Source organism: Gossypium arboreum, chromosome 2, assembly GCF_025698485.1.
Source record: "Gossypium arboreum isolate Shixiya-1 chromosome 2, ASM2569848v2, whole genome shotgun sequence".
Lineage (NCBI taxonomy): Eukaryota > Viridiplantae > Streptophyta > Magnoliopsida > Malvales > Malvaceae > Gossypium > Gossypium arboreum.
Window position 1 is genome coordinate 74,557,677 of NC_069071.1, and position 8,337 is coordinate 74,566,013.

The window sequence follows — 8,337 nt, forward strand, 5'->3', positions numbered from 1 at the left end:
AGTTCGATGTTATTCTTGGTTTGGATTGGTTGACCATGCACGATGCGGTTGTAAATTGCAAGAGCAAGACTATCGATTTGAGGTGCGCGAATAATGAAATAGTTCGGGTTGAGTCCACGGACTTAAAGGGTTGCTAGTGTAATATCGCGATGTTGGCCCGTAAATATGTAAGAAAAGGGTGCGGCGTACCTTGCGTCGTGCTTTCGATGACAAGGAATCGAGAAGAAACCCAAATCGTGCCGTGGTTTGTGAATACCGGATGTTTTCCTCGAGGAATTGCCGGGTTTACCACCTGTTCGAGAAATAGAATTTGGCATCGAATTGGTACCTGGTACCACTCCAATTTCGATAGCTCCGTATCGTATGGCACCAACGGAATTAAAGCGGTTGAAAGCTCGTTGCAAGAATTGGTGGATAGAGGTTTTGCTTGCCCGAGTTTTTGCCTTGGGTGCGCCGGTGTTGTTCGTGAAGAAGAAGGATGGAACCATGCGATGTAGATCGACTATCGTCGACTTAACAAAGCGACGATAAAGAACAAATATCCGTTGCCACGTATTGATGACTTGTTCGATCAACTCAAGGGAGCCTCGGTGTTCTCGAAAATAGATTTGAGATCGGGCTACTATCAATTGCGAATCCGAGATTGAGACGTGCCCAAGACCGCCTTAAGCGAGATATGGTCACTATGAGTTCCTAGTGATGCCGTTTGGGCTCACTAATGCCCTGCGGTATTTATGGATTTAATGAATCGAATCTTTAGACCATATTTGGATCGATTCGTAGTCGTGTTCATTGATGACATCTTGGTCTATTCAAGAAATGAGACCGAACATCTTGAACACTGCGGTTAGTCTTTGCAAATTTTACGGGACAAGCAATTATATGCTAAGTTCAGCAAGTGTGAGTTACGGTTAAGAGAGGTTAGCTTCTTGGGTCATGTGGTATCTGATCGGGTATTCGAGTCGACCGAATAAAATTTCAGCCATACTAAATTGGAAGCCTCAGAAATATTCTCGAGGTTCAAGCTTTTTGGGGCTTGCGGTTATTACCGACGATTTGTAAAAGGCTTCTCAACGATAGCCACGCCAATGACGAAGCTACTCCAAAAGGATGTTAAGTTCGAATGGACGGAGAAATGCCAAAAAGGTTTCGATCAACTGAAAACTTATTTGACTGAAGCCCCAATTCTAGTGCAACCCGAGTCCGGCAAGGAGTTTGTTATCTATAGCGACGCCTCTCTACTTAGGTTAGGTTGCGTATTAATGCAAGAAGGTCGAGTTGTGGCCTATGCGTCAAGGCAATTAAAGCCACATGAGAAAAATTATCCGACTCATGATCTCGAATTGGCCGCCATCGTATTCGCCTTAAAGATTTGGCGACATTACTTATTTGGTGAAAGGTGCCATGTATACTCGGATCACAAAAGTCTCAAGTATTTGATGACCCAAAGAGACTTAAATCTGCGACAAAGACGTTGGCTCGAGCTGTTAAAGGATTATGAGTTGATCATTGACTATCACCCGGGAAAGGCGAATGTGGTTGCGGATGCCTTGAGTCATAAATCGTTATTCACTTTACGAGCGATGAATGTGCACTTGTCTATCCGATCCGACGGTGTGTTAGTGGCTGAATTGAAAGCCAAACCATTATTGACACACCAAATTCGAGAAGCTCGAAAGTCGATGACGAGTTGGTTGCAAAACGGGCTGCGTGTGTTCGAACAAGGACTCGGAGTTTCAAATCGACGATGACGATTGTTTGAGGTTCAAAAGTCGTCTGTGTGTCCCAAAGAATTGAACTCATTTCGATAATTTGAATGAAGCCCATTGTAGCCGAATGGCAATCCACCCGGGAGTACGAAGATGTACAATGATTTGAAACGTCGATTTTGGTGGCATGGTATGAAGCGAGACATCTCCGACTTTGTTTGAGATGTTTAATATGTCAACAAGTGAAAGCGGAACATCAGTGCCTTCAGATTACTTCACCAATCACGATACCCGAATGGAAATGGGATCGAGTCACAATGGACTTTGTATCCGGACCGCCATTGTCGCAAGTAAGAAGGATGCGGTTTGGGTCGTGGTAGACCGATTGACTAAGTCGGCCCACTTTGTCCCCGACGCACGGATTTTCAATGGACAAATTAGCGGAATTGTACGCTTTCGAGTTGTGAGATTACACGGGTGCCTATTTCTATCGTGTCGATAGAGATCCGAGATTTACCTCGCGATTTTGGAAAAAGTTGCAAGAAGCTTTGGGTACCAAGTTGCATTTCAAGACCGCTTTTCACCCCCAAACCGATGGTCAATCCGGCGGATAATTCGAGATACTTGAGGATATGTTAAGATGTTGCATCCTCGAGTTTAGTGGTTCATGGGAACGGTATTTGCCGTTGATTGAATTCGCTTACAACAACAAACTTTCAATCAAGTATTAAGATGGCACCCTACGAGGCCTTGTACGGTAGTAAATGCCGACGCCATTGTTTTGGACCGAGCTCGGTGAAAGCAAGATTTTCGGGTGGATTTGATTAGGGATGCTGAACAGAAAGTGAAAGTAATCCGTGAAAGTCTCAAGATAGCCTCCGATCGTCGAAGTCGTGACGCGGATCTCGAGGCGTAAGGATATCGAGTATCGTGGGTGATAAAGTGTTTCTCAAGGTATCGCCTTGGAAAAAGATACTCGTGTTCGGCCGTAAGGGCAAGTTGAGCCCGAGGTTCATTGGACCATATGAGATATCGAGCGAAGTCGGTCCGATGGCATATCGCTTGATTTTGCCCCCGAACTCAAAAGGTTCACGATGTCTTTCACGTTTCAATGCTTCGACGCTATAGATCCGATCCATCGCACGTGATTAGTCCATCAGAAATTGAAATTCAAGCTAATATGAGTTATGAGGAAGAACCGATTCGTATCCTATCACGAGAAGTGAAAGAGTTGCGAAACAAGCGGGTTCCGCTAGTGAAAGTGTTATGGCTCAAGCACGGGATAGAAGAAGCTACTTGGGAGACCGAGAACTCTATGAAAGAACGATATCCAAACCTATTTACCGGTAAGATTTTCGGGGACGAAAATTTCTTAAGAGGGGGGAGTTGTGACAGCCCAAAATAGACCCTAGCCGGAATGTGGTTTCGGGACCACAAAACCGAGGCATAACAATAATTTAAAATTTATTTCGATGCCTATAATATGTGAGTATTCATGTATGACATTTTTTGATGATTGATTTAGTGTTATAAAGGTGAATTTCACTAGAAAGGACTTGTGTGAGAAAATTTAGAATTGAGATAGGCAAATGTGGAAGTGGCCTATTGATGCACACTAGAAATGTTGTCCTTGCATGTCAAATTCCCCAAATTTGACTATAGTGGCCGCCATGGTGATGAATATGGGCAAAAGAAAACATGTCTTAAACATGTTTTGCTAGTGGTGCATGTTAGAAATAATAAAATAAGAGGATGGAAAAAAAGGAAAAAAGTGTTCATCTTTCACCATAGCTCTTGGCCGAATGTCCTAAGGAAAGAAAAGAAAAATTTTGCTCATCCATTTTCACTTCTTGGCCGAAAATACTAAGGAAAAAGGGGGAGGATTTTTGCTTCATGCTTGGTTTGGAAGAGATCTAGAAGGAGATTTGGCTAAGTTTGCATCAAGATTAAGGTATGTATGAGGTTGTGTTAGGAGTTTCATGCATGTCTTGGTTGCTAACTTGATGTGCATGTTAGCCATGGCTCAAATCTTTGTTATGCCATGGAAATGGTATTTGGCCAAAGTTGTTATGGTGATAAAGCCATTGCATGCTAAGTGTGAAGCTTGATGATGATGCATGCAATGATGGATTTTCTACTCATGAGTAAGATTTTGAGTTTTCTCTTTGTTTTATCATGATTGAAGTTGAAAGGGAGCATGATTGTCATATTCGCCATGATGCATTCTTGAGCATGATTCATGCTTCTTGCATGTTAGTTAAAATTTGTGTTTTGGATGGCTATGGACACCTTGAAAATTCGCCATGCTCATATATACATATATATGATTGCACATTATGTTTTGGTTATGAACTAAGTGATGAATATATTGGTTTAAAGAAGAAGATGTGGAAGAATGCTTGTGAAATTGCAAGCACAATTGCCTAGCACACATGTAGGTGCTTGATGCTATATTATAAGTTTTGGGCCACAATGTGCAAAGCATTAATTAGTAAATTGCATGCTGTTTTGTGAGGTATTAAGTGCAAAATTGACCTCAACATGTACATGAATATTCGCCTTGGGTAGCCTATTGAAGGCCTTAGCATTTCCTTGATGCTCGAATAAATTGTATTGAATTGCTTGATGTAGTATAAAATATGCATGACCATTGTGTATTCAAGCTAAAGGGTGGCCATATGACCATTTAAACTCCTTGTCATATTCGCCAAAAGCTAGCACAATGAGGTTTTAATAAATTGAATTTGTTTGAATTAGCTCAAGAGCTTAGAGGGCCACAATTGGACAAGGGAAGGAGAAAGTGATCGAATAGCCGAAAAAGCCGTTCGACAACATCCGAGGTAAGTCCTCAAGAAGTGACCCTACTTGAATTGTGTGAAATAAAGTATGGATGTGTATTGATTATTGATTATGTATGCATGAGTATTTGAATTCTACCGGGCTAAGTCCCAAGGCGAATATGCTTGCGACTATAATTGCGTTTGAGCCTTAGTAACGAAAATGAATTATGTATGTCCAATGATAATTGATGTATGTGTTCATGGAAATTGAATGATATCCGGGCTAAACTCAAGACAATTATGCTGGAAATTATATCCGGTTAAGACCAAGGCAATTGTGCTAGTGGCTACATCCGGCTAAGACCAAGGCATTCGTGCGAGACATTCTATCCGGCTAAGACCAAGGCATTTGTGCACGTGATTATATCCGGTTATATTCAAGAATCTTGGGCTGGAGGTGAGTGTTGGTTGCTGTAATGAATTCAATTAGTACACTCGAAAAGCCCAAAGGATAAGGTACGTTATATGTGCATTGAAAGTCGACATGTATGAGCAACATTCGCTCAATCGACTAATGAATTTCAGTTATTGAATTGATTGATATTTTGTGAAATCATATAATGATGAAGTGTGAAGTAAGAATGTGTATTAATGAAATGATGCATTTGGCTATGTGAATGTATTGCTGTAATTAGAGTTGATTATATTCCTTGAGACTTACTAAGCATAAAAATGCTTACCCCGCTGCTTTGGCTCTCGCTTTTTTTTGATTTCGTCAAGCAATTGGATTTGGGATCGTTGAAGTCGAAGTCATTCACACTATCAAGCCTCCATTTTGGTATAAATTTTGATTGAACTTGAGATGGCATGTATAGGACTACCTCTTGTTTATTAAATATGTTGTAATGTAAGTATGTACGGCCATGCGAAAATGGCTCGAAAAGGAAGCATGAACTTAGACTAATTGTGGGTTGTATGTATATATTTGGTGTCATGATGTGGCTATGGCTTGAAATGGGAATGTTGGTCATATGATCAGCCATTTGCATGGTTAAAATGATCATATATGAACCTATGTATGGCAAGACTAGTTGATTCATGGAGACTACCAAATAGGTAAGTCCTACCTTAAAAACAGATGCTGCCAGCTGCAGTGGCATGAATGTGAAAAATCACCAAAATTCATAGGAATGGAAATAAATAGTAAATAAGCTATGTAAATGAACCTTGATGAGTCTATTTTCATATGGAAGAAACGAAATGGTCATAGGAGTTACAGGTTAAGAGATATTAAAGCTATTGTGAGACAGGGCCAGAATGGTTTCTGGGTTCCCTGTCGCAACTTTAAAAATTCACTATAAATTATCCAAAAAGAATTAGGAGACATACCTTATATTTACAGATTCCATTTTGAGTCTAGTTTCATTAGAAACAAACGACACCAGCATTAAAGCCCTGTACAGAGAGATATTCAAGTTATACTGCACGAAGGTCAGAGCAGTCGATCCCTGTAACATGGGTAACTTTAACTAATAAACTGTACCAATTGGCCCGACCAAAAATCCTAGAAATAAATCCATGGATGGTTATATGAGTCTAAATTCAGGGAAAATTTACGAAACCAGTTTCCGAGTTTTGAAACTCGAGATATGATTTTTAAGGCGACAGTGACGCAGTTTTCCAGCCTGACTGGAAATGTCAAATTGGTGGGCAAAACATGTGAACTTGGCTTGTTAACCCCTCGGGTCCGACACCGGCGATGGTCTCGGGTTTGGGGTGTTACATTCATGGCTTATGAAAACACTAAACTGTATAAAGAAATGAGCAGACTTTGACATAATCCTAAAATACAAAAATGAAAATTTTTTCCCTGACAAAAAGTCCTCTTGTTTAATTCGAGGCTAAAATTATTTCATGGCAAGTTGAAATCAAGATGGGTTGGCTTCCATACACTATATATCAAGAGACAACTCATTGGGTAATCAGACTAATTCGGAATGGAGGACAACCTTTTATCATAAATGGGCAGAGAGTAAAAAAATATTTTGGGGAAACAAGTACAGAAGTAATCGAAACCCAAGCCTTACAATGCAAAACTTTGTGGAGTCAATGTGGAAGTGAAGAAATCATGGGGAATGAATGGGAAATGGATGAAGAAAGTGAATCAACCAAATATCTTGATGAAAAAAAGTACAGCAGAAACTACCTTCCATGTCACAACACTAAACAAAATTCAACAAAGGTAAACTGTCCTCGACGTCATGACAATAAAAAGGAGTGCCTCTAAAATCTTGCATAACCTGCAGTCGGAATTTACTAACTTCTGACATGTCTGCAGTAGAATTTTAATAGATTTAGATTTCTTTAAACTTCTTACTGATCATGAATAATACACCTAACACAACTTTAACTCTCATTCCCAAAATGGTAACAACAATTCCCGTTTTAACTCCGAATCATGTGGTACACACAGTCGATCATTCTTACTATAAAAAATAGATTTTTGATCACTTTTAACTAATTCAAACTTTGCTAACAATTCTGAATCGACTTTCTGTGATTCTTGAATCTTCGATAGAAATACCGACACTACTATCAACTCAACAAAAATTGAACCAGTACGTTCTAATGTCAAATTTGCATTCATAGTCCTCAAAGCAAATAAAGACTACCAACTCAATGCGTCTGCAACAACATTAGCTTTCCCAGGGTGATATTCAATTACTAAATCATAATCCTTTAACAATTGAAGCCACTTCGCTAATGCAAATTCAATTTTTTTTGAGTCATTAGATATATAAAACTTTTATGATTAGTAAAGATATGACATTTTTCACCATATAAATAGTGTCGCTAAATCTTCAAGGCAAAAACTACTGCAGCTAGTTCCGAATTGTGTGTTAGATAGTTCCGCTCGTGAGGCTTCAACTATCTCGAGGCATAGTCAATTACTTTTGTAACACCCTAAACCCGGCCCAAACATTCTGGCCGAATCCGGCGATGTCACATTAAAGTGTTTTTTGCAAAATATAATATCGTTGAAAAACCCATTCTATATTAAATCTCTTTGTGATCTTAATGAAGATTTAGGATGTCTCATTCATTGTTAAAACTCAAGTCGTTTAGCAAAATGTTAATCATATTAATTTGTTATTACGTTTTAAAACATTGTTTTGTGGAAGCTTTTAAAAAATGTTGCATAAACGTAGTGTTTTGAAAAACATTTATCTTTTTGAAAACCCGTGTCCCACTATTAACTGATATGAATCAAAATAAAACCCAAATTTAAAAGTTAAAAATTTAAAGAGGCCTTATTAAATAAACAAATACCCAAAATTAAATTACTTATAAATTAAAAGTTAAATATGGAAGCAAGTGCGATTATGTGGCCACCTCCCAGTCCCTCGTAGCACCGATCCGTCTAAGATTGGGGATTAACTGTATAGATAAATAGAAGGGTGAGTTTACAAAAACTCAGAGTGTAATCCCTTAATAATCAAACAGTCAATCATGCAGTAAGCAAATACAGTCTGGGCCTAAGCCCGTATTAGTAATAGTTCAATTTCAATTAGGGCCTTAGCCCATTACAATATCAGTATCAGTTGGGGCTTAGCCCAATTCAGTGACAGTAACAGTACAGATATGCAATCAGAAATCCTAATCAACTAGCCTCTACACTCCACTCCGTCCAGCCCAACACTCCATGTGGAGATAAAATCAACCCACCCATCCCTACATTCCAAAGTAGCACCGGTTGCGGTACTAAATAGTATTTGCTGCAGAGCTGCCAGTATAGTACACTTCCTCCAATCATAATAAACCCATCCCCATCCAACAATCATCCGTCA